The sequence below is a fragment of the Chamaea fasciata genome, unplaced genomic scaffold (assembly GCF_029207755.1).
Source record: "Chamaea fasciata isolate MVZ Bird 193981 ecotype frontalis unplaced genomic scaffold, bChaFas1.0.hap1 SCAF_1, whole genome shotgun sequence".
NCBI classification, from domain to species: Eukaryota; Metazoa; Chordata; class Aves; order Passeriformes; family Sylviidae; genus Chamaea; species Chamaea fasciata.
Genome location: NW_027094086.1, coordinates 140,091,330 through 140,117,263, shown reverse-complemented (window position 1 = coordinate 140,117,263; position 25,934 = coordinate 140,091,330). Strand labels below are relative to the sequence as shown.

The following is a 25,934-nucleotide window of genomic DNA, read 5'->3' as shown; positions in this document are numbered from 1 at the left end:
AATGGTTTCAAGGCTGCAAACCTAGCTCTTCTGCTGAAACAGATTTAACTGCCAGAGCTGTTTTGTGTTGGAGTAATATGGAATATTCCTATGGAGTATGAAAATACATTTCTCTTGGTTGCTTTGCAAGTCATGTCCTCGTTTATGTGAACAATGAAAAGCCCTTCTCCAAACTGGTGTTTCTTAGCCTGGTGATCATAACATCTAAACATGTTTAGAGAGACTTTAAAAAAAAAAAAAAAGAGAAACTGCCACAAGATCCAGCTTCTTTCTTAGGACTGAGTACTGGTATCTTACCAGGGAAACTTCTTTTTGTTTCTGCACTGCTCATCACTGTAAAAAACCCTTAGTAATTCCCTGCTGTGTATCACTGGTCTATTATTGCTATTCTTACTGTTTTTCTCAGTGTGGGTCTTACCCAGTGTTTTTCCCTGCAGTATTTGAGTGTTTGTTGGGCTGGCAGGTGAACAGTGGGTGCTGGTGGGCACTTGGGAGGAAAATAGGTATTGTAAAGCAAATCTGCTCCTCAGTGCAGAGCCCTGTGAGCTTTGCCAGTTCTTCCTCAGTTTCATTGTGGCATTTTCCCAACCTTTCCTGGTGAACACTAATACTTACCCTTGCATGTACTGAAATTCAAATGTAATGTTGTTAATATGTAGAGCCAGAGGAGCTGCTTATGTGGTGATGACACCATTAGTTTTTCATTTCGAGCTGCTCTTGTACTTTAAAAAGATGCTTCACAGCTGGGAAGTCTTGTTTCTGTGAATCCAGGTGGGAATTCTCAGCATTTTATCTCTGTCTAGTGTGAACAAATACAAGGCATCATGAATAGCAGTTCCCATGAAACAGTAAATCTGGATTTAGTGAGTTAGTGATGAAGAGAATCCATTGGTTCAGCCAAATTGTGTTGAAAGGTAGAAGATGCTTTGTCATCTGCAGGGACCTGTGAAGCAGTTGGGTTGGTGCATTGGGTATTCAGGACAAAAAACCAAGCCCCTTTTCAGTGCACAAAGCTTGCCTGGTCAGGCCTTGCTAGCGTGAGAGTTCACGCCAGGTAAATCCTAAAATTTCCAGTTTATTACTTACTTCCTTGAAGTTTTTAATTTGTCAGAGCATTCACTTCAGACGTTTGCACAAATTTGAGGTTCTTGAAAGTCCTGCTGTGCCAACATTGCCAGGCTGATACAAGTGGGCTTTGAACATCTTGGCGTTAATAGTGGTTTGAAATGAAGTATTCAAATTAGAAACTCTCAGCCTTAAACCAGACTGCTCTAAAATCTTTTATGTTCTGCATGGTGGATGTTCAATGTAGAATTTTACTGTGAATTATTCAGAATATCTGTGCTCATTAGGTGCTGGTATCTGAGTGAAAGAAATAGGGCTATCTAGCATTGTAAAAATATGTACCAGTATCAACACTGGTCAGAAAAGAATTTTTTTCAGGGAAAATGTATTATTTCTTTCAACTGTGTTTCTTTAAATTACATTGTGTTCAGGTGTTGCTTATTCTGCTGCCACTTAAAAGATTTTTTTTTTTTTTTTTTTGGGAAAAAACAACATGGGTAAACTCTGAAAAACTGTTAGGAGTAATTGCATACTTCATCAGGCAGGTTAGTATACAGTTGACTGTAATGACCATGAGTTTTGTCTTTCTCATTCCCACCATTCCTCTTTATTTGGAACGTTCTAGTGCCTTCTCAGCCCTATAGCCAGGGTTTTGAATAGTGCTTTAAAAAAAGCCATTGCTTTGTAAAATAAAATAAACTTGCAGAACCAGTAGGTAGCTGGAGTTTGAGGGATTCTCAGTTTCAGGGGTTTGGTGTGGGTTTTTTCTCTTTTTTTTTAATGGATGCCATCACTGATGGTGAAATCAATAGCAATTTTAGGCTGTATGCATTTGTCATCCTAAGCAATGTTTTTTGATCCTAAAACAAGATACATGTTGACTTTTCACTTGTGCTTGGAGCCTGTTGCAGGTTGAGATGTTGACTCTTGTGGAAGCAGCAGCTCTTCCCTCCTTGATGGACATGGGGAGGGAGCTTGTGCATGGCTGTTCCCCAGGGCTGTGGGGACACTGCCTGCAAGGGGGGGAAGAGCCTTCTGTTGGAGCCAGAATGGAACTTTCTGGTTGAGGCAAGCAAGTGGTCGCTCTAGGAGAAGCTTTGGAAAATGTCAGCAGTGGCAAGAATGGGGAAGAACCTGATGAGCAAGTAGGTTAGCTCCCAAATGGAGAAGGGTAGCCAGAGGCAAGGAATAATAAGGCCAAGGATAATCATCCTCCTGGTAATGCCTGTACTGAAGAGGGAAGAAGGTTCAGTTATGGCCCTGCCAGCAACACTTTGAAGTGGACCAGAAACTTCTGTAGCCTTTGGACAAAATTAGTGAGAAAAACAGTTGTGAAAGGATATTTTTTTTCTTTTTGCTTTTGCTTAAGAATTCACTGGAGAGGGCTGGGGGAAGGGAGAGCAGTCTGTCTTCAAGGAGTGGGACTGAAGAAGCATTTGTGTTGTGTGTGAAAAAAGAGATAGGAACCAGGAAGGGAAATGTTTGAAAACTGCAAGTTTGTTTGTAATCATGGGAGTGCTGGAGGAAAGCAAATTTGCCTGAGTATATACACCAGGCTGAGCTTGTAGTTGAAGGCAACATGCAGTCAATTCAAGTCGTCCTTGAGCTTTTGAAGGGGTTACCATGCTGGTGCTGCTGGGGGTAACTCAAAAAATTTCATTTTTGAAACTACCATTAAGAAAGACTGTCCTTCCCTGCAGGCACGTCTTTGTTTCATTTGATTCACATTTTAGTAGTGAGGGCATTAGTAACACCTAATGCATGCTGGCAACATTTTTCTGTATTTGAGCACTAGCACACTTACTTCCCCTCCCCTCGTTAATAAGATTGCTTGATATTCACATTCCTCTTTCTGCAGAAAGGAAAAACTGGAGCAGCAGGATGCTGGGACTCTTGCTTCAAATACTGTGGGCCTACAGACTCCAGTGAAATCAACAGGAGGAATATATAGAGGTTTTTCCAAGTCTGAGCAGTGTGTTAGCCATCTCGAATTCTTTAAACGAATATTGAAGCAGAAATTTCTGGGTTTTGTCCATCACTGTTTTCTGCCTTTCTGCAGCGCAGAAGCTAGTAGATCTTCCTCTCCTCCCATCATTTATGCCCATGTCTACTTCCTTATAAATTATTGGCATGTTCTCTAGTTAATTCTTTGACGACAACAAAAAGAAGCTTGTGTGTTGTTTCAGTAGAAAGCAATTTCCCTGGGGTGAATATCTCATTGCTTTTGCATTGCTGCATGCTGCTTAGCTTCTATGTTCCTTTCTTCTTGCTTTGTAAATTGATTTAAAAATAAAATCATGAAGGACAGGGACAAAATGTTTTATTTTGCTACAGGTATTATGTTACCTAAATGATGTAGCTGAAAACAGAAGAAGCACTGAAGGGTCAGTGCAGAGGATACGCAGCTGCAGAAACCTCTCTCCCACTATTTGTGCTGCTGCCTGTCAAACTCAACAAATGACATCGAAGTGTGTCATTGCTGGATCTGTTAATATGTCTGCTGTGATGTAAAAATCTGCTGTTTTCCAGGTGGATGTTGCCCATGTCTCAGCAGTGCATGACATTGTGACTGCCCCTCTCAAGGGGGGGAAATGGGTTTTTGTTACATGGTCCCACTGAAATGCACACACAGCATCTGAAAGGTGGGGCCTCTTCCCATCCTGCCTGGAGCTGCGATGCTTTCCCTTCCTCTCAATTACTAAATGCTCAGGTGTTTGTTAACTTTATTCATTCTTTTGTTGATTTATTGACAAGGATTTAAGCGTAAACAACTACATTCACTTTCACTGTTAATTTCTTCGAGGCAGTCTCACTATTTGTGTAGTTACCTGCAGGGGTTTCTGCTGTTCATGAAAAATGTCGAGATCTTGCTACTGAATACTTTGGTATAAAATCAACTGTTGTAAAAAGACTTTTCTGGTGTGACTTTTTTTTCCCAGTGGAATCTGTAGTTATCTTGGGCTGGGAGGAGATTGCTATTTCAACCACTGAAAAACCTTGACACAATTTTCTATATTTTACTTCTTTTAAAAAAAAAAATTCAGGAAAAAACAAAAAATAAATCCTTTCCATGGAGTAGTAAGGTTTGTTTTATCAGAAGTTTTACTGTATGTCAAGATTTACAGGTAATTACAGAAGCCCATTTGAATCCCATGGGGGCAGATAATGAAAGCATGAAGGTTTGTGTGTGTTATGGACGCCTCGATGGAAAGTCCTGTGCCAGTGATCCCACTGCACCACGGGTTTCTCTTAACTACCCAGTGACTGCCAGAGAACTGTATTGCAACATAGATGCTTGCAGAGGCTCAGGTTCACTGGGAAAGCTTGCTGAGTGGTGCCTTGTCTTCTCCGTGGTCCTGTGCACCTGCAGTAGGTCCATTGTGGCTGTGGCCCCTCGAGCTTCCCTGGGGCACGGCGTCACAGTCCCAGCAGTGCTCCCTTACCTTTCACCGTGTACTGCGCTGCACCCCATCTCCCTGCTGCAGCATCCTGAGCTGAGTGTTGGAACTATTCAAGTGTTGCCACCTGACCTCCATTTGCAGATGTGTTTGATGTTTGGTGCCCAGGGCAGCTGCTGGCTGGGCCGTGCTGCTGGGAGTCACCACAACACTGAGGAGTATTGGTCTCTGTGTCAAGGTGGCACTGGTGTCCTTCTGAAGTTTGTAATGTGCTGTGAGCATCACTTGTGCTTCTGCACTGGTACTGTATCTGTTTAGTAACCATGCCCATGTCATTAACAGAGAAGATAAACAGTCTATAAAAATTGAAGCTTTTGTAAGCTTTCTGAAGGCACAGGATTTAATGAAAAATTGTGATATTTTGCTTATATTGCAAAATTCTCACTTGAGGTCCTAAAAGTGAGAGTACTGCTCCAAATTTTCCAGCAGCAGTATTCCCAACACACCCTGTAACTAGAGAAGGCACTAAGCATCCTGCCCGCTTTGTTAAAACAGAGTTCTCTAGAGTTTTTGAGAGGCAATTCTTACTAAATAAATACAGCATTATGCTAAATGTACTTTGAAATGAAAAGCAGGTATTCCCAAGTCTACTGTTCAAGTACTGTTCTTGCAGAGAAAATCGGTTTTGCTCTTAAATCTTCTGATAACTTCAGGGTAGCTGTGAAGTTAAAAAATCTTTCCAACAAAAAAACCCCCCGGAGGTTAAAGAAAAGCACAAACCAAAAAAACAACACCCAGAAGAAACCCCAGCCCCTCGCACATGTATTGCCCATACCCTCTTCCTCTCCCTCTGCTCCCGCTGTACTTATACTTTATTTTCCCTCTCAAATGAAGGAACCATATTCTTTCCAGACAAGATGGGTGAGGCTTGCCCATAATTTTTCTTTCAGAAGTATGAACTTCTTTCCGTCTAAATAAATGAAAAAAAAAACCAACCCCAAACTAAGAAAGCAAATTGTTTGCATGTACTTTAGTGTGTTAGGAAGTGCATGATGGATTTTTTAATGGAGGCAGGGATATGCAGAAAATGGGAGAGAGTGCAGAATGCATGTGGCTGTTGCAGAGTCCTTTTTGTAGAACATCGTGGAAGGTTTCTGGCACCAGTTCTGAACACAGTCTGTCTGTTTCAGAGTGAGCTTCCTCTCCTAAAGCTCTGCCCTGGAAATAATACTCTGGAAAGTATAAATGTACACTGAGGGACACCAGGAAGGGAAAGCCTTGAGCCCACTTAAGTCTAATGCACATCATTGATTCCTGCAAGAAGAATTGCTTAATCATAAGCTTTAAAATAACAAAACAGCTGAGCTTGTTTAAAAGTCAAGCTAGTGAAAACAAACCTGAGTCAGGATGTAGTGGAAGGCTTATAAATGTAACTATGATCTATGGATGCACCAGATTTTTAATCAAAGGAATAATTTTATCCTAAAGAAAGCACCTGGGGACACAGAAGGGAATTGGAAGAACAGAACTGAACAACTTAGTGTCACCCATGTTTAAATTTCCTTTACCCATCCTTGCTGCCATACTTCAAACTGCTTTTGCAGTGAGGTGTGTTTGTATTCACAGTCCAGCAACTCTGGGTGTTACAAACAAAATAAGATATGCTGGACGGTTATTAAAAAAAAAAAAAAATAGTCTGCAGAAGGTTTTAAGACCAGAAAACCAGCCATTGGTAGTGCCAAGAACCAAAGTCCAGATTGGATACTCAGGAATGCTTCATGAGGAGGGGAACTGTGCCTTGGCCCTGCTGGGTTTCTTGTTGGTTTTGAGTGACTGGCTGGGGTGCCATCTGAAATACAGCTGAATGCAAAGTCATTTTCAATAGAATATGATTTTTTTAGCAGTGAAATCGGATAGTCGAAGAAGCTGGTTTGCATTAGTTTTAGTTTTTGTCATTTTTGTTGTGATTTCTGTATAACATGATGTAGCAGTCAGAATCTTGGGTATGGAGCAGTTGTCTACACTGTGCAGCATTGCCTGCATTTTAATGCACCAATAGTTATTTCTCCAGCTAATGTTTCCTATTTTAAAGACTCCAATAAATCAGATCTTTTTTGCTAAGCATTTTGTGTAATTAGCTTTATTACTTGCATATACAGAGAAAGCCATGTTAGTAATATGCTTAAAAGTTGAAGCAAAGCAGACAAAACATTTTATTTGCTTTGTCCACAGATTCACTTCCCATGCCTGTCCTTTGACACTTGTTTTCTTGCTTTCTAATACCTTTACCAAAGAACTCCAAATAAACAATTAAAAACAACAATAACAAAATAACCCCAAAACAAAACCAACAAAAAATTCCTGTGTTTCTTGGAGGACAGGTGCCTCATTTTGTAGAAGTGGCTGCTATTTATGATTTTGTGCATTTTAAATTTCCTTACTGTTTAAGAAGGTTCAATATCAACAAAACAAGTGAGTTACCAGAGAAACTTAGTGTTCTCCTGCAAGAAGTTTTGCAAAATGAATACTTTTTAGGTGTAATGCCTGTTTGCCAAATGGTCAAGGCTTCACAGGAGCTGGTCAGTGTTTGAAGGGCTTGGTGTGAAGTGACAGTGATGCTGGAGCCCTTTGGGATATATTTGGTGAATGCCAAGTAACTGTTGCAGGTGTGAGTGGTTTGGGCAGTGGTGTTGGCAGGAGAGGGAATTTTGGAGCCGGGGTGATTGGGGGATTCTTTGTCTTAAGGATCCTTGAAATAACTGGGTGCACATGACTGCAGAGTGCACTTCCTTAAGCCATAGGAGGACTGCCTTCCCCTCTGCATTTCTTGCCTTCCAGTAATGATATGTAAGGAGCTGGCCCATGTTACAAGCCTCAACAGTGCATTATGCTGGGAATAACTCCTCTTGTTCTCTCATATAAACAGTGGGATTTAATTTACAGAAATGGCTGCTCAGCAGCAGCGTAGTGTTTGGGCAGTATATTTATGAGGATGTTGAAGACTGTTTGTGGCCTGGTTATCTGTGGTTTCCTGGTTTATGGTGGCTGTGGCATATGGGCTTTTTCCTCCCCCAGAGATAGACACTATGCAGCTGTGATTTCTGCTATGGTATCTTTTCCTTGGTCTGTGTGGTTGTAAACCTTGCTTGGCAGAGGGCTTGGAAAACCTATGCAACTTAGACTTTTTTTAATTTTTATTTTGTTTCCCCCTCAGTAGGAAAGGTGAGGAAGCTGGGAAGGATCTTGTTATCCTTTGCCAACCTACAATGACTTTGTCTAGTGAGCCTTCTGTCCTCCCCTGTATGTTCAGTGATGGTCCTTGGCCAAATGGAGGAGGCCTCCGTGCCTGGTTGGTTTTGTTTACCCGAGGTGGCAGGTGCTGGCTCTGGTGAGAGGAGTAGCAGTTGCCATCCAGCAGACCAAGGGCTGTTGGTACTCTTGGCCAAAGTGCCCGTGAGCTGAATTTGAGGCTATTTTATAGCTGCTGAAGCCAACAAGAGCCATTGCTACTGCTGACGTTTCTGTCCCCACCCTGTTTCCCCTGCTGTGCTTTGCATTGCTGCAGAGGCAGCATTTGGGAGCTGCTTACTTGCAGACCTTGTGAAAGCCAATTGAGGAGAGAAGAAGTAGCAAAAAGAACGACCCAGGCTGTACTGAGGGATGTAGGAGAGAGTTTGGGTACATGGGCTTGCTTAACATGCTTAATTGCCCATGGCCGCTGGTCACAGCACCCCTGGGTAAGTCACTCTGGCTGTAGGTCGGCGTCAGGTGGGTGCAGAGCTGTGTCCCATCAAGCTCTGGGCTGGTGTTTTGTGCCTTGCTGATGCCGTGCTGTCCCAAGGGGAATGTGATTCCTAGTCCAGCCTGTCAGACACCTTTGCCCTGCTTCTGGCTTGGGGCAGTCCTGCTCCTCTACCCCATCCCTACAGTCACCCATGCTGCTGAAGGCCGGACTTCTGCAGGTGGTGGCAGGGCATGAAGAGATTGCCCCAAGTATGCCAGCATCAGAATTTTGTTTTGAAGACTGAATAGCTAAATACTAGATTATTAAGTGTGCTGTGGTTCTCACTTCTCCTTTCTGAAAACAGCTGGAAAAAAAATCTGAATGAATTACAGAATAATTTTAGTCTAGATTTTATTCTTTTGAAAATGAAACATTTTCCAATATTAATTTAACTACAGTAAATAAAACACTTTTATCAACATAAACAGGAACAGATTAAGCAACAAAAATGTATATAAAAAACCTTAATGGATGGGTGGCTCAGATCTTGGCAGTGGTGTTTATTCATGGGCAGGAAGTACTGTTGTGCTGGGAAATAAAATATATGACCTCCAGTTGTTTCTGTCCTGTGTCCTGTAGCTGAGCAAACTTCTAGTAATACTATTGCATTGAAATTCCTTTATTTATCCCTTCTTTCCTTGAAGTCATGGAGTGCAATATGTTTGAGATTTTTCCTTTAGTTGTTCTCTGATACAAACCAAATCTGCTCTCATCTGCTGAAGGAGGGGGTCATATAAACTAATGAGCTGGCTGCTGTATAGAAATCTTTCATATTATGACACGCTTTCACTGTTTATGCATATGTGCCAACTGCCCTGTGTTGTAGCACAGTGCCTGCTTTATAGCAAAATGGCAATTTTCCTCTTTGCACGTTTCATGGGTTAGGAATCAAATGCATTTCTGAACTTCATTTATTTGCTTTGCTTCCCAAGTGCTTCTTGCAAGAATTTCAGTAGAATAAAACGTGATGCTCTGTGCCAAGTTAAAATGTTTTCTGAAAGTGAGCAAGAAAAAAAATGCAGATGTGCTATACGCATCTTGGCAGAAGACTAGGGCTTTTTATAGTATATCTACCATCACAGCTCGAGCTTGGCAAAACATTCCTGTAGCATATGTATATGGCTTTTCAGGCAAACAGTAAACAGAGTTTAATGTGGCTTTCAGCACAGACTGAATCTCTCTGGAGCTGGGGATACTTTCTCCTGACTTCAGTGCCATTTGAGTCAGACCAATTATGCGGTTGCACGTTTGTCTTGGCCTTTCAGGGTACTCTCTTTTGGATTAAGTCTGTAATCAAAAGAGAATGTCAGAAACAGAAGTCTCAAATAACCTTTTCCTTTTGCCTGTAAGACTGAAACAAGACAGACTTACGTAGGCAAAAATAATCTAAAGCTAAATACAAGGTAATTGCACAAAATGCTCATTATTCCACTGTTTCTGGGCTGCCCTGTGAAAGTTTGAACAGCAAGTTGTAGTCCAAAGACTAACTGTATTTTCCAGAGTTTGACTGAAATCATAATGAGTTTTTCTTTTAGAGGATGGAGATCTGTTAGAAATGACAAATTCTGAGTTCTTCACTCGCCCTCCTTTTTTTGTCTTTTTCCTGTAACATTTCTGCGTTGTGCTTAGACCTTCTTTTGCACATCTTCAAAAGATGGATGAACATCAGCCACTGAACTGATCCTGTTCCCTCCCTCCTGCTAGCCCGTGCTTCATCCATATAATTTAGGCTCTTAAGCCTTCTTGGTGTGGGACAAAGCCCCAGAGTCTCTAAGGGATTTGTGTAATTTTCCCAGAGATTGTTTTGCTGCTGGTTAGAGTATACTAAAATTTATTTCTGGTCTGAAGCCCCCTTTTATATTTTTTTTTTTGGCTTCAGAAGCAACTAGGCCGAGAGAGGCAAAGGAGAAGAGCCCTTCTGCCATGCAATGCAAGCAGTGTTACAGGCATGAAGGCTGTACTTCACTCCTGTCTGAGAAGTGGAAAGTGCTTCTCATTTAATTGAACTTGCACCAAAGTAGGCGGGGTGTTCCAGAATTAAAAGTAGCTAAATTAGCACTGACAAGTTATGGTTACCTCCTACTTGTGGAACACCCCTGTCCACATTTTTCTCTGGAAATAGTAAAATGGATTTTAAGAAATCCAGTGAGGTACATCAGTAAAATTTCGACTGGATCAACTATGAGCTGTAAGTTTTCTGAAGCAGATGGTCCGTCTCTAGCAAAGCAGGACTCTGGTTCCTGCTGAAATCTTTGCCTTCTGCGGTGGTGTCAGTAAGAAGGTGGGGTGAGGAGGAGATGGCAGGGAGCTACCCCTGTGCGTCACCGCATCACCCGCGCGCCGCTCACCTGCGGTTCTGCGCCAGCAGCGCCGGGCTGGGCGTGCTCTGCACACCCCACCCTGCTTCTCCTCACATTTTTCAATAAGTACCCGTAGCCTCACCTGCCTTTGATGCTCACAGAGAAGGTGAGCTCAAAAGAAAGCTTTGCATCTACATGTCTAATATTTGAGGTTTGAAAATCCTTTAGAAAATGTAACTTTTCCTTTTTTTTTTTTTTTTTCCCCTATTGGATTGTCATGGTGGTGTGAATAAAAATGCATACACCTTTTCGGTTGTGACCAAGGTCCAGGTTTTTCCTCCTGAATATATATCTCTGTGCAGAGTGATATATCCAGTTGTAATTATCTATGGAACTGTTTCTGGTATCTGTCATTTGTATATTGACTTAATTGTTCCAGTGAAACATTTGTCTTCTAAACATATGTGAGAATGAAAGCTTAAGCACAATCTTGTTTGTTTGTTTGTTTGTTTGGTGTTTGGAAGAATAGCTGTTTTGAAAACATGACCTTTTTCCTGTGAATCTTGAAGGTGGCTTGTAGCTTATCAAAGGACAAGTGCTAAACTACTAAAAAGGTCAAGGAAGTCTTATTTTTAACAAAAAAAAAATCAGTTTTCCGGGAGAGACTGATGTAAAATTCAAAGTTAAATTTTGTTAGATTTATCATATAAAATTATAAATTACAACTTTAAAATCAATGTGCTAAATTCAAATTGATTTAATTTAGAAGATACAGCTTCTTCTGAATTATCAGCAGAAACGTGTCTGCTTTTACTCTTACTTTACAGACCAGTGCAGAGAACAGCTTGAATATGTTCTATTGTGTTGTGCAACAAGATTGTACTTCTCATAGGAAGCATGAAAAACTCCAGAGTTCCGGAGAATGTCTATTTTTTTCCTTGTCTTTATATTTTAGGAAATTGTTTTGCTATTACAGTATTATGTTTAAACTCATTTGATGTAGATAGTCCAAAAAGAATATTTTTACGAGCTTTATAATTCTAGAAGTTTTTGAGTCCAAGGCAGTTTAAATAATCTTTTTTTTTTTTTTTTTTTTTTCCTAAAGCTAAATGAATTTTGAAACAGCCATGGTTCTAAGTAATAGAACTAGCTAGTGAATGCATTTTTTGGTGTGAAAATAAGTAAGTTTTCCCCCCCCCAACGTTGTAATAAAAAGGATAGCTTTTGTGAAAAATACTTCCTACAATGCCTGTGGGGGCTGTTTTAGAGAGAGGAAGTCTGCATGGGAGAGGGATGCTCTGCTGGGAGGAGGGACGACAGGCAGCAAGGTCCTCCAAGGCAGAAAGCTCTGCAGAGCTTTCCATAGACCTGCAGCTTTTTCAGCACAGATGTTGGATGTCTTAATCACTGACACTGAAGTCTCTTCTAGAAAAGCTTTGGATCAAAGAAAAGCTTTGAGTAAGCTGACATTTTTACTTCAAGTTTGGTTTGCACAGAGCTGGCATTTAAGAAACGCTTTCTTCTCAGGGTGAGGAGGATTCCCAGCATCTCTAAGCTGGCTAAAATATTTCTTTTTTCAAATGTTAAAATTTTACTTTATTGCTAATTTTTGCATTTTTCTTGATGAAAGGGAGCTGCATTCCTAGTGTAACAACCTGCAATGTGTGTAGAAGAACAGAGTGAAATGACATCAGCCTTTTAAAAAATCAGAAGAGTAGGTGTGTGAGTCACCCAGTGAAATAAAACGTTAGTAAGGCTAACTTTTACTGTATGATGCAAACCTGCTGATGAAGTCCACGCATGTGGACCTGGAACAGGAGTTTGGCCTAGCTGAGGGTGAGTCAGTGTCTGATTTCCAACAGCTGGGAGAGTCCAATCCCTCCCTGTGTGCGCTGTGTTTGTGTCCCATCACCCACCTTATAGTCATGGCATTTATTACCTCTACTCATATAAACAGTCTGGTTTTTAAATTGAGGCCTACGTGAAAAGGTTTCTTGCCTCTCCCTTTTCTTCATCACTAATGCATGAAAATACAGCACAGCTTTGATTTCCCCCCTTTAGTTTTGAAGGAGTTGGGGTCTGTGTGTTGGAAATGCTGCCTGTTGGGAGGACAGCAAAGACCCTGGGCGGCTTTATCCGTCTCTTGCAGCTGGGACATCTTGCTCTGTGTCTTAACCAGTGAAAGTTCATGACCTCTGTGTATCTGACCAGCTCACTATATATAGACCAGGATCTTCCCTGGGAATTCTCCCGGCAGCCTGTCTGGTGCAGCCCTGGAGCAGCTCAGTGCCCAGCTGTAGGTGCTGTGTGTAACCAGTTTGTCTGTGCAGTTGTTTGTCCCACTGTTGTGTGCTGGGGCTTTAGTCTGTACATGGCTGGGAGTTTACATTTCTCTAGGAAAAAGCCTGTAAAAGCAGCTGGTAGACTCTCTGCCAAGCTGAGGATTTCTCCTTTAGGAAGCAAAGCCCCCTGTTTCTGGAAAATAAAAATGCAATTATTCAGTGGAATATTTTCAATTGTATAAGTGTGCATAATTTTTCTTCGGAATCAAAATGGAGTACGTGGAGTACAAGATCAGTCATAGAATCCGAATACAAAGACTTTGAGGTAGACTTCTTTAAGAGCAGTAATTTTGGCTTTAGGAGCAGGAGGGTGGGTTTTGTATGTAAGAGTGGCAGTGTGTGTGTGAGTATATATATATATATATATGTATACACACAAGGTTCTTATTTTGATGCTTGCAAGCTTCCATCAATCCAGACATCTTGATATTTAAGAAAAGTAGGTGTGCGAGTCACCCAGTGAAATGAGGGGTTTATTTGAAAAAGAATTCTTTCCATTATTGAAACTTTCATTGTATTTTTAGCAGTACAGTTGCTATTAATATAGAAGAGACAAAACAAAGGCCTGTTGGTTGCTGCAGGAAAACTGGCAAAGTCAAATTAATTTATTTGAAGTGTTTTGTAAAAATACATGGATGGAGCTTTGTGTTTAGATGAAATGGTTTAAAACTTTGATTGGCTTGATGCAGTCCTGACTGGGGAACTGCTAGTGTATGCTATCTAAACCATGTGCTAAATCAGTCAAAAAAAGATGCTGTATTTTAGTCTCTTTGTATTGAGCAAGGTCTTTTCCTTTTGCTCTACTCCGTTACACAACAACACACAGACTTTTCTCTGTGATGGAGTTTAAGACACTCTCTCCTTGTACCTGCCTGTAGCCTTGGTTGTGCTCTGATCATTGAAAGCTAGCAAGAGATAGTACAGCCACCTTCTTCTGTCTGCATTTGGGTAGGAAACTTATTGGGGAGATCCCAGGTGCTTAATATGAACAGGTTTTCTGAAACAAAAGTTGTGCAGTTTTTAAGAACCTGTTTTGTTTTGGTTTTTTTTCCTCTCTACACCTTATTAGACAGGGTTTGTTGCTTATTCTTAGTCTCAAGACACATACTGGATGTGTTTTATAGGAGTTAATTACAGAAAATAGAAGTTGCAGTATTTTTAAAAATAATGTTTTTCTGTGAACAGATGAGCTACACCTAAATGAATCATCAGTTTTTTCTATTTATTTAGTTTTTAATCAATCCTGTGTGAAACTTCTTTGCCATGAGTTATGAATAATTCTTGGATTCTGTGTGTGTATACAATATAATTAGGCTGTTGCACTGAAAACATTTTCAATAAGGCTCTGAAAGCACATAAAGAACTAGAAACTGGAGGTTTCAAACTCAGGTTTGACTAAGTAGAGGATACTCTCTAATTTGTCTAGCAGAAGAGAAGAAAGATAATTACTTGTGTTTTACCAGGCTTGGAGGTATAATTCTAGGTGGAATATTATGGTGTGCTTGAGTGTATTTCTAACATTGTACCTGTGTGCAATTGTAGTAATTTCTGCGTACCTTCTGCCAAAATTGACTTTGTTATGAAGATGGGAATTTCTAATTTAGACCACAGTATAAGTTATGGCTGAAAACACCATGGCCATATCATTCTTATATTAATCAAAACTTCTGGAGGTGCAAATTGAAGTGCTCTGAGCTCAAAAAATTAAATTGTTTGTACAATTTTATAAGTGATATACTTCCAACTCAGCTGAAAAGACTTGAAGGTTTTTACTTCTTGTTCGAAATAGGGCTTGGCATAGTTTCACTGATTTTAATAGTTATTTTTTATTGCTTTCTTTTCTGGTCAAGAAGACTAGCTGGTTTTGCTTCTCTCTTAATAAAGTCTTCTGCTTGAATTTTGACGAGTGCAGACATGCTGTTGGAGATTGAAGCAATTTTGAAAGATGTGTAATGGGTTAGAGTTCAGTGTTCTGCTGTGAGCTGCTCCCTATCGCTGGAGGTGACAAGGGAGAAGATAACTGAGGAAGTAAAAGGAGGTTTTTAGTGCTGATCACCATCTTCCTGCATTAGTGGAGTCATTCTCAGGGCTTAGCAGCAAGCTTTGCTGGAGCTGACAGTTGCTAATGCAGTTGGGTCTGACAGGGGATTGCAGTATCTGGTTGGATGGAATGCTGCTGTGGGAAATGGAAGGGGCGCGCTTTTAAATAAGTTTTTTCCAGTAGCTGTCATCTGTGTTTGCTTTAACCTCTTGGAATGCTCTCTGTTTTCTGCTGCTCGCCAGGTATAGAAGTGATGGTGAGCCATAATTAAATGTAGGTGATGGAGGAGAAGAGTGCGTTTTGAGAAGCCAGAGCAAGAGCACCTGGAAGCTGTAGCTGGCTGGTGATTTTTTGTATTTATACCAAATTCTGGAACTGGAACTGAGATTGGAAATGAGGGAGGAGTTTGAAAATTAAAAAAGTCCTCATTAAGTCGTGAGTAAGGTTCCTTCATTAGGCTTGTCCTGTTATGGACTCTCTTGACTACTCAAGAGTGTGGCATTGGGATTCTGATTATACTGGGGCTAGCCTCAAGCTTAGACCTGAGCTTAATTATTGATTTGACAAAGAGGATTACTGCTGATTTGCAAGGAGGAACTGTTACTGGTGATCTCTGAACAAAACATGGATGTGAATTAAAATGGCAGGAAAGTTAAAATGTGGAGTTGGTAGCAGTTAGCCTTAGTTCTGCCTTTATTTTCCTGGTGAGGTCTCCAGCCAGAGATCATGCTAGTTTTTTTTCATCTTAAATATGGGAATACCATGGTCAGTCAGTAGGACTACAACCACAGTAAACCTTAGGGTCAATTAAAAAAAAAAAAGTATTTATCTTCAGAAGTAATGAATACATTTGAAAAGAAAACAAATAATCCTTGAGAGTACTGTTTATAGAAGTTTAGTTTTAAGGTACTTCCTTCCCTTCACAAGAATATTAAATGCTGCACTGCAGCTTCTTCCCTGGGTTAGCAGCAATCAGAACCTTAAATTCAGAGAATTGCAGATCTGTTTTATTTAACCTTATAAAATAAGCATGATTATAGTAGTTGAATTTATATAGTGATTGTTCTTGAAGTTTCAGAAAAGCATTAGGCATGTTTAGAAATGAGTGACTGCATGCTTAAATCAGTGCCACTAGAAGGAATTGAAATTACACTCTTTCTAAAAACATTGAGCAATTTGGAAAAGTAATAGCTAAATATTATTGCTACAAATTGTTCCCTGGAGATGAAAATAGGGCCTGCTTTGGTTAAAGTATCTTGAAAAATATTTAAGAGATAAATTAACAGAATACCATGATTATTTCCACATTGCTTTTGCAGATGCTTACTGGAAACCAATTTTCCTTGGTGGGTTTGACTTGGAGGTACCTGCTTGTGTGTCCAGGAGTGTGTCAAACACAGATATTGTTCCACAGGTGTCCCTTAGAGATGGTGGTGTGTGGAGGTCATGGCATCACGTCAGCCTGCTCAGGCAGTGTAGAAAGCTCTGTCCATGAGCTCGAATGTGCACACAGGAGAGGAGGACAAGGATGATGAACATAGTTATAGTCTTGGGAACAGTTTTATAGAGCACGGGGTAACTCCTGAGCCTTTCACTCTTAGCAGAGTTTACCTACAATGCAAATCAGTAGAAATGGTCTGTGTATCTATTCTGGTGTTGATTTGTAGGTGTTCTTCAGCATATATTAGTTTGCCACTTTATTTGTTCCATTCACCAGCTTGATCCAACAGCCTAAGGTGACGTTGCTCCTCCTCTGAAGCAGACAGGGAATTGCTGTGCAGGCAGCAGGCAGTGCCCAGGCACCTGCTACCTGTGCGTGCTGCCGTGCAGGGAGTGTGGGGGATCTCCTCCCACGTGTACCCCACTTACAGCAACTGCAGAGAGGCAGGAAGATCTGGTGGGTACCCCTGTGCATGGCTGACAGGGTGTAAAGCACCAGGGATGCTAAAACTCTCGATCCTATTAAAAGCATACAATACCATAGCTGACCTAAATTGAGATAAATTTTTCTGTGATTCACATAACTTGTGCATTCCTTCCACATGGTTCAGCAAAGCTGTTTATGTTGCAAAGTCCTACCCACCAACCCTTGAATTTGAAGTTCCCTGAGGAATAATATAGCCATGAGGACAGAGTGGTATTTAATATTTTGTCTTAACTTTATATTTACGGTGTGCTGGAAATGGTGAGGCATTGTATGTAGTAATGATTTTGCAACTCTCTGTATATTAATCATTGTTTAGAGTTCACATACAACACGATTAATTGACTGTTCCCATTTGGGAACATATATCAGAAGTGGTTGTTTCTATCTTTCATGGTATTTGAGATTAATGGCCCCCAAATGAAAATCTTATTTCAAGTACATTTCTGAAATAAATTAGGCTCTTCTGCTTAAGCTGGATGTCACTTGGGTAGACAACTCTACCCTCTTAAATTTTCCCTTCAAACATTTTACCAGACTCTTTTTTTTTTGTTTGTTTTGTTCAATCAGTAGCTGTCAGGAGTAACACATGTTGTTCTGTAACATACAGGTCTGTATGTACAGACATAAGTATGTGGTTGGTTATTCCAGTAAAACCCATCATTCTGGTCTAAATCTAGTAGTGTATTTGAAGAGCTGTTGTGGTGGCTGAAAGAAACAATGAACTGCTTAAATCCAAGTAATGCCGCAATGATGGGTGGAGGTAAATAAACTCTTGGAAGAAACAGAAAGCCCTTCTTTCATCAGATTCACTTATGGTTCAGTTGTCAAGCTGCAATCCTAAGATGCTCTGCATTTCTTCAGCATTGTTGCCCAAATTCTAAATCCCTGCATACAAGATTGGGCACCATTATAAACAGTGCATTTCACTGCATATTCATGAGCTATGGATTTGATTACTGTAATTCGTATCTGTCATCTGGAGTTAACAGTAACAATTAAAAATTGTAATCAAGAAACATTTTTGTTGCGTTATTTGTTCTATTTAGATGCAGATTATGAAGTACGCTCTGTATTACAGCAAAATAATCTGAAAGGGGCACATGTATCTTTCCTTACTTGTGCATTTACCACAATTGGAGTTAGTGGTAGTGCTTCAATAGATGTCTTGGATTTTCTTCACATGGGATTGAAATAAATCCCATGTAAAAACTTTATTTTGCAGTTTGAGCAGGACAGTGTTATTTGGTGCTCACAAGCGTGGGCATAATGGAGTTTAGAGATGCAGTGTCATATTTAACTTCTTCCCCATAGCAAAGAGAACATAGCTGCTCACAGTGTAAACTATTAGTAGTTGTGGTGAAAACTGTGTTAGTCTTTCATAGCCAAATGTAAAACTTTATTCTTCATTTAATGATTCTCAAATTTGGTTGCCACATGCATTCTAGTGGCAGCACAAAGTAACTTTTCCTTTTTTGTGGGTGCCTGACTTGGTGCTAGGCTCAGAGTCCAGGAGCTGACCTGGACCTGCCCTTTGGTGGTGGCACCTCCTAGTGGTTAGAGGGCTGTGTGCTGTGGAGAAATGTCATCATGTCATTAGTTTTGACAGCGAGCAGTGTTTTCAGTGCAATACTTTTTGGAATAGGCTGCCAGGAGACATGTGAAATGTAGCCAGAACCCCAGGATCTGGGAGTGTTGATCAGCAGCTGGGCTGACCATGAGCCAGGGTGTGCCCAGGTGGCCAAGAAGTGACATCCTGGCCTGTGTCAGCAATAGTGTGGCCAGCAGGACCTGGGCAGTGTTTGTCCTCCTGTGCTGGGCACTGGTGAGGCTGCACCTCGAGTCCTGTGTCCTGCTTCAGGCCCCTAAGAAAGACCTTGAGGTGCTGGAGTGAGTCCAGAGGAAGGGAACAAAGCTGGGGAAGGGTCTGGAGCACAAGTCTTAGGAGGAGCAGCTGAGGGAACTGGGGTTGTTTAGTCTGGAGAAAAGGAGGCCTAGGGGAGAGCTTATCACTTGCTGCAAGCACCTGAAATGAGGTTGTGGCAAAGTGGAGGCCTGTCTTTTCTCCCAGGTAACAAGTCATGGGATGAGAAAAAATGTCCTCAAATTTTCCCCGGGGAGCTTTAGATTGGACCTTAGGAAAAGTTTCTTCACAGAAAGGGTTATAAAGCATGAGAACAGGCTGCCCAGAGGAGTGATTGAGTCAACATCCCTGGAGGTATTTAAAAGACGTGTAGATGTATCACTTAGGGACGTGGTTTTGTGGTCAGCTTGGCAGTGCTGGGTTAACAGTTGGAACTGATGATCTCAGAGGTTTTTTCCAACCTAAGCAATTCTATGATTCTATGCCTGGTCCTGAACTAGAGAAGGAGTCCCATGGAGTGCCACAGGCTGGGGCTGGGGACAGTGAGTGGGCAGGAGCCAGCCCTGCACACTGGCAGCAGGCAGTGTCAGCAGGGCATATCCAGGAGACAAAGGAAGTCTGCTCAGCATGGTGCCTGTCCATTTCTGGGATGTCCTGAGGTGCCTTCCAATCCGAATTATTCCTTGACATTAAGCTATGGTGGCATATAGAGATTCTATTCTATTTAATAGGTAATGAAATTATGCAGTACTTAGGAAAGTTGTTTGAAAGTAATTAGTGATATGATTTCTCACGGACCGGTATAGATTGCTTCTAGGTAAAGTGGATGAGTTAAATAAAAATTCCAGGCTTTCATGATGCATGGGGGTAATGCATTAATAGGAAGAACTTGCGTGTCCTTGTTAGGGTAGGAAAACAGGAATTTTACTGTTACTGTAGATCTCAGACTACTTTCCTTACAAATTAGGAAATTATTATTTCTTTTCAGAAAAGCATGGATTTCATATATATATTTGAAAGTTTATGTGTACTGTGAAGTGTGAAATTTACCGTTTTTAATAGCAACCGTTACCCACTTCAAGCAAGATTAAGTAGTTCCTTGATGCCTTTTTTGTACTCCAGTAGTAATGCAGCACAACTCAATATGTAGTAATGTTCCAGCAGTTTACTGACCGTATTAGTTTGATTTAGTGGGTTTTCGGAGGCATTTAATTGCTGAAGTGAATGACTATTTGGCTCATTTTTTTGGCTATCAGACTTCTGTACTGAAGACTGACATTGGTCGTGTAATGTGATGAATTTTTTAGTAAATCTTTGTTGAAACTGGACATACAGGATTCATGCAAAGCCTAATATTACCCTTTTTTTTTCTTTTTTTCTTTTTTTCTTTTTTCTTTTTTCTTTTTTTCTTTTTTTTTTCTTTCTTCATAAACACCCTTTCTAGCATTTCCTTGTTTCAGGAAGAGTATTTCTGGTTAGCTAAAGCCCTTTTAGCAAGGCTGAGAAAGCATTGGTGGGTGCAAAAGCAGAAGAAGATGCTTCAGTGATCAGGCTTCTATGCTTCTCTCTTTTACATAACTGGTTCATATCAGATCGGTGTGCATCCCTTGGTTGAAGATATTATGTATAATCTGGTGTATTTGAAAAAAGTCAAATCCTAGACCAAATCCTCTTGTTATGGCATGATGTGTAACCTTCCTGAATGTGTATTCCTCTTTCTCAGTAATACAGGATAGCAAGAAATTAGCTTTAGTGTGGTGCATCTTCAGAACAAAGGGCAGTTTTACAGGTGAAGGATCAAAAAGATGGAAGGGATGAGGCTTATTTTCTGCTGGACAACTTTCAGCTACTTTCTGTTGTAGTCTGTAGCCCTTTTTTTCTTGACTTCATGGGATACAGGCCAAGTGCCTGTGAATGTGCTCTAAAATTCATGTGAGGGGAGTGATTGCAGGTAGAGTGAGGTCAGAAAAGGAAAAGATAACTGTCCCTTCAACTCATCACCTGGTAACTTAAGAGTTGCTACAGGTATCAGTTGCTTTCTGAGCCTTATTGGGCTGCTTTCATTAATGTTAAGTGTTTCTGCAGCTCGTGCCCTCGCCGAGGCAGTGAATGCACTTATGTTGTACTGGTATTGCCAACGGTCCGTGCAGCATCAACGCGCTTTAGGGAGCACAGTTGGCTTTGAAGCTGATTCTCCCACTGCTGCTCTTGTGTGTTATGCAGCAGATCTATGTGCCTGAAATTCGAGGAGACAGATGATGGCATGGAGATGCAATTTAAACCCAGGGACTCGTTCTTGCTGGCTTCTCAGGCTGTGGAACGGAACTGGAAGCCAGCTGACGTTGCAAGCGTTCATGGTTGTCTTTTGGCACCTGACTGCTTGTTTGGATGGTTCCCGCCTGCAGCGCAGAGCTAGACAGGGAGATGAATGAATTCACTGGCAAATTTTCAGATATATTAGGTTTTTATTAACCATAGTTTCCTTTCAGACTGTTAACACGCCCAAGTGCCATATGCTGCTGAACAGACAAGTCCAGTACACACCCCAGCCTCGTGATTTAGTTGGTTTTTATCAGTGTGTATTCTTGCCACAAAGGCTTTATCTGTTCTCAAAAAACTCAGTCCAGTGAAGATAGCATGGCATTGCAATCTAGAACTCCAGATGGTTTTAAGCAGACACTAATAACATATAGTTACTTTCCCTTTATCTCCTCATCTGTAATTGAGAAGTTATATCGACATACTTGGATATGCTTCTGCTCTGTCCTTTGTCCTGGTGGCGAGTCTGTTTTCCTTTGAGAGTTACACTGAAATACCTGTACACAACTGTCCAGCTTATAGTGGTTTTTAAAAATCATGTAAGGATCTGTGTTAAAGCAAAAAGCTATAAATTATATCTAAATTTAAATAATTTCAGTTCTAGAAACATGGTCTTGATAGGGATGGAGAGCCTCTGGGAGCTCAACTTGGCAAAGCCATTTCATTTCCCAATAGTGCAGTGTGCTAAAAAATACACTTCCTATTTGGGCAAGAACAGATTAGAAAATACAGGAGTGTGGGGGGAAAAATACCTGTTTTACTTGATTTCCAGATGTGTAACAAATTGTAGTTGGAACTGCTCTGCACCCAGCTGGAGGGGAATGCAGCTGGGAAGTGTGGGCAAAGTTAAGAAGTACGAAGACCTCTTGGGGAGAGCTTGGTGTCCTCTCTCAGTAGTGTTCTCTGGGCTTCAAACAGCACACAAGAAATTACACACACACTCCTCTGCCATCCCAGCTCCAAGTATGTAATTGTAGCCAGGCAGATTAATCTTGTTTTTGTGATGCTTCAGGACATCCTGCTGGTGACAGGTGAGATTAAATCGCAGTAGTGGGCACAATTAGTAAACACTAAGCACTGTTCATCAGGCTTTTAGGAGCCTGATTTTCTGCTTTTTGTTAAATAGATTCCTACTTCTCAGAGGTTTGTGGTGCTGTCTTCTTATAAGATAGGGACAAAGTATTTCAAAGAATAATCTTATTTCCTGTTACTTTCAATGTTAAATATTTTAATATATTTTTGGAAAGGGTACGTTTGTGAAAACCAAGACACCTATTTAGATGTAAAGGAATAAGAAATCTTCCTGTGTGATTAATAAGAACACAGTCTGTTTCTATTCAAATTTCTAGATATTGTTTTCCACATATGGTCCTTGTTTCCATTATGTGGGAACATGAAATTGTTAGCTACAGAATACTGAATGATACTACTTAAACTAATGCTTTTCTCAGTTTTTCCTTTGTGCTTTTTAGAAGTCATTTTATGTAATAAACAGAATGTGAATGGCTGCATTCTTGTTGCCCTTGTAATGTGCTCTTGCTTCCAGTCTCAGTGCTGGTGTTCTCTTAGCAAATATTTGTGTCCCATTGCTGAGGATTAAAAATGTGGTGCTCATGAGCTTAAATTATGAGTACCTTTATAATCATCATCAAGTTGAATAGTTAAATGGGTGTAGACAGGAAACAGGAGATCTGACTTGCTTAGACTTGAGCTGAGTGATGCAATATTTAAATGAAGATATTATAAATCAGGTTTAGCATTACTTCTATGCTTGTATTCAATGAAGTGAACTTGCTGGTTCTTCTACATGAACTAGTGACAAAGACATCTATGCAGCTTTTTCAAAATAATTGTGCTTTCTTAACTTACACATTGGTGGAGCAATGAAGCTAATGAGTTGTCTATCACCACTTGTTTTTCTGTCTAAATGCATTACAGATTTGGAGAGTGCAGTACCCTTTTACACAATCATAGCAGTGAAAGAATATAAATGTAACTTTGTTTTATTGACAGAATATGAAAATCTGATTCTAGTATACAAATTCAGATTTTGAAACAACAGCATCATGTCTGACTAAACCATGACTCTGAGGCAGGTTTCTTGAAAAACTTCTTGGAGATGTAAAAAGTTTTGTTTCATTTTTTTCCCTTTTTTTTTTTTTAACAGAAACTTGGCTTTTATAGACTAAGGATTTTTTCCTGTTTAATAACTAGAAGGCATTTTCCTTTTAGGTTGGGTAAGCACTTTGTTGCATGTGCCCTGAGCAGATCCCTATGGGTAAGTATTGGTGGCAGTCCCTCGTTTTTGACATCTCACTTGTGAGCCCTGCACTGCCACCCAGAGAGGGTGATCCCAAAGGTGTTCAGGTGTCCTGAAGGAGTGACTGGACCACTTTGCCTACAGATGAAGTTATGTCAACGCCAGTAAACTCTGGAAATAGCCAATTTCCACTTTAGGAGCTGGTCTAAGCCAAACCAGTGTATTTGACTGCTTCAGAAAATGTTTGAGGGCCGTATTACTGCGGTCCCTATTTCTGCGGTCAATTATTATATTGCATAGGGAATTGTGAATATCTGTTGCTGGCTGAGATTGAGAAATACAACTTGACCAAGCCATGAATAGAGATGCACTTATAACATCTGTGTAGGAGTACTGAAATTCCAATCTGCGTCAAGTTTGGTTCAGTTTCTTTCATATTTAGCAGACAGCATATGAGCTGACTGTAGTATAACATTATGTTCCTTTTAGACAGATCACAGAGTAGAATTTAAATGTGAACCTTTATGCAGTTTGGTTTTTTCATGTTGTTTGGCTGAATAATATATAGAAATAATTGCTAAAACTTGGAACCATAAATAGCCGTGGATTTTAATAAGTTGGTAAAATCACTAGTTTCAATATTGTTTTCTTTTTTTTTTTATTTTTAGTTTCTTTTTTTCCCCCCAATATGGTGTAGCTAATCTCTGTACAACGTGAGAATTCCCTTCCATCCTAGACCTCTCTTCCCTCTCAATCCTCCCCCATCAAATCCTTGATTTATGCAAAACCTTTAATAGAGTTAAAGGGCCTCAAGAGACGACTGTTCTGATGTTTGGAGAGAGCTTTAATGAAAACTTGCATTGTTATTTCATATTTACTTACCAAATCCCGCCAGAGTAAATTCTTGCCAAACTAGTTTTATATATTTCTTGTCTGGTCTTGCTCACGTATTGTTTTGTATCAGGACCTTGTCTGACAGGAAAAGCAACCAGAGCAGTTCAGGCTGTGGCAGTACTAACAGGTGATGCAGTAAAAATGAAGTCTATCTAAAACTTCTTATGCAATATTGAGAAACTTTTAAAGGAAGTAGTTAGCAGAAGTGATGCAGCTTATATATCAAAGCTATTTTTAAGTAGATTGTGCATGCTGAAATGACACAATAGTGATGTAGAAATGGGTGTTTCTGCTATTGATTCTGTAATTGTGAATGTTTTTTTACATTTGCCTTGGAGGTAGGAAATAGTTGTGGTAGGAAGCAAAAAACAAGGAAACATGGATATTCAAGTTGTAGATTCAGCTTGGGTGCTGTTTGTTTTGATGGATGTAGTCAGGTCACTGAGCCAGTATTGCAGTTACCTGTTTTTAATGTTTCCATTCTTCAGTAAGAAGATTAATTGTTGCAGACAAAAATGGTGAATTGGGTGACGTATGCGGGATCAGGCTTTCTTAAAGCCCAAATGAGGTTTTCCGTCTATGATTTTGCAGTGAAGGCTGGCTTATAGTTCAACTCCAGCTAGGCTTTGAGATGGAGAATCTCAGCAGAGGAAACCTGAATCAAGTCCTTTAGGAGCGCCAAGTGCTTCACAGCTTGTCTAATTGTGTCTTCTAAATCTTGGTCTCTGCAAAGGTGTTTCAGTCTTTGGTGTCGATATGAGAAGCTGAGGAGATTTTTTTAAGGGGCTGGAAGATGAGGAAGGATCTTTTTTCCTTTTCATTTGAGAGCACAGTTTACAAAGGCATCTTTTCGTGGACTTCCCTTCAAACATGTTTGTTAAGAAATGTTGAAAGGTTTCTGGTGACTTTGTCCAGCCCTGTCTGTATTAGTGGAGTTTTCAAACAATTTTATCCTAGTATTTGCAGTATGTTCCTTTTTTACAGAGCAGGTTTGTGTATTAGCTAGCTGTGTAGGCACCTCTGTATGCATGACAGTGTGAATAATGTAATACCATTTTTAATTATTCCTTAATCTTTACTTTTAAAAAATGTATGCTGAGTTATCTTCTGTAATATGCTGCAACAGTAAGTCTGTTTAGAGAAAACCCACATACTAGAAAAACAGTTAATTGTATAATAAGTGCTTGCTTAGAAGAAATGGAAGGTAATGATGTTTAATACTTAGAGAAATCAGAGAAAAAAGTCTGTAATTTAATTTTTGAAATGACTAGCCTAATGACTGTAAAATGTAATTCTGAAATCTGATAATCTGATGATGATGACTTCCAGCAGTATTTAAGGAGGATGTTCTTATAAAAACAATGAAGTAAGTTTCAGTTATCAAATATCTCTGAAATATTTGACCTATGCATATATATCATGTGCAAATACATAGAGTTCTTGGATGTTAAAAACCAAGATGAATATCTTCTGATGTTCTTTTGTGCAGCATGTTCCATCAGGATTTAAATACATACATGGATTTAGAGGAATTCTGGTAGTCCCATTTCTTGTTCTGTGCCGTCTTTAAGAAATCAAAATATTTTCAAGCCTTTTAGGGTGGAGGTTATTTATTTATTTATGACTTCTATTTTTAGTGTGGGTGGGTTTTTGTTCAGTTCAGGTTTGGCTTTGGCTTTGGATGTTTTTATTATTTTTGCTTGTTTGCTTTGTCACTTCTAGACACCATACCTGAAAAGGCTG

General features: G+C 40.1%; 1 protein-coding gene across 14 annotated transcripts in view; it reads left to right on the top strand.

Moving 5' to 3' along the window:
• The window catches only part of PARD3 (par-3 family cell polarity regulator), a 445,231-nt gene that overhangs the window by 21,621 nt on the left and 397,676 nt on the right, over positions 1–25,934 (top strand). The window lies entirely within an intron of this gene.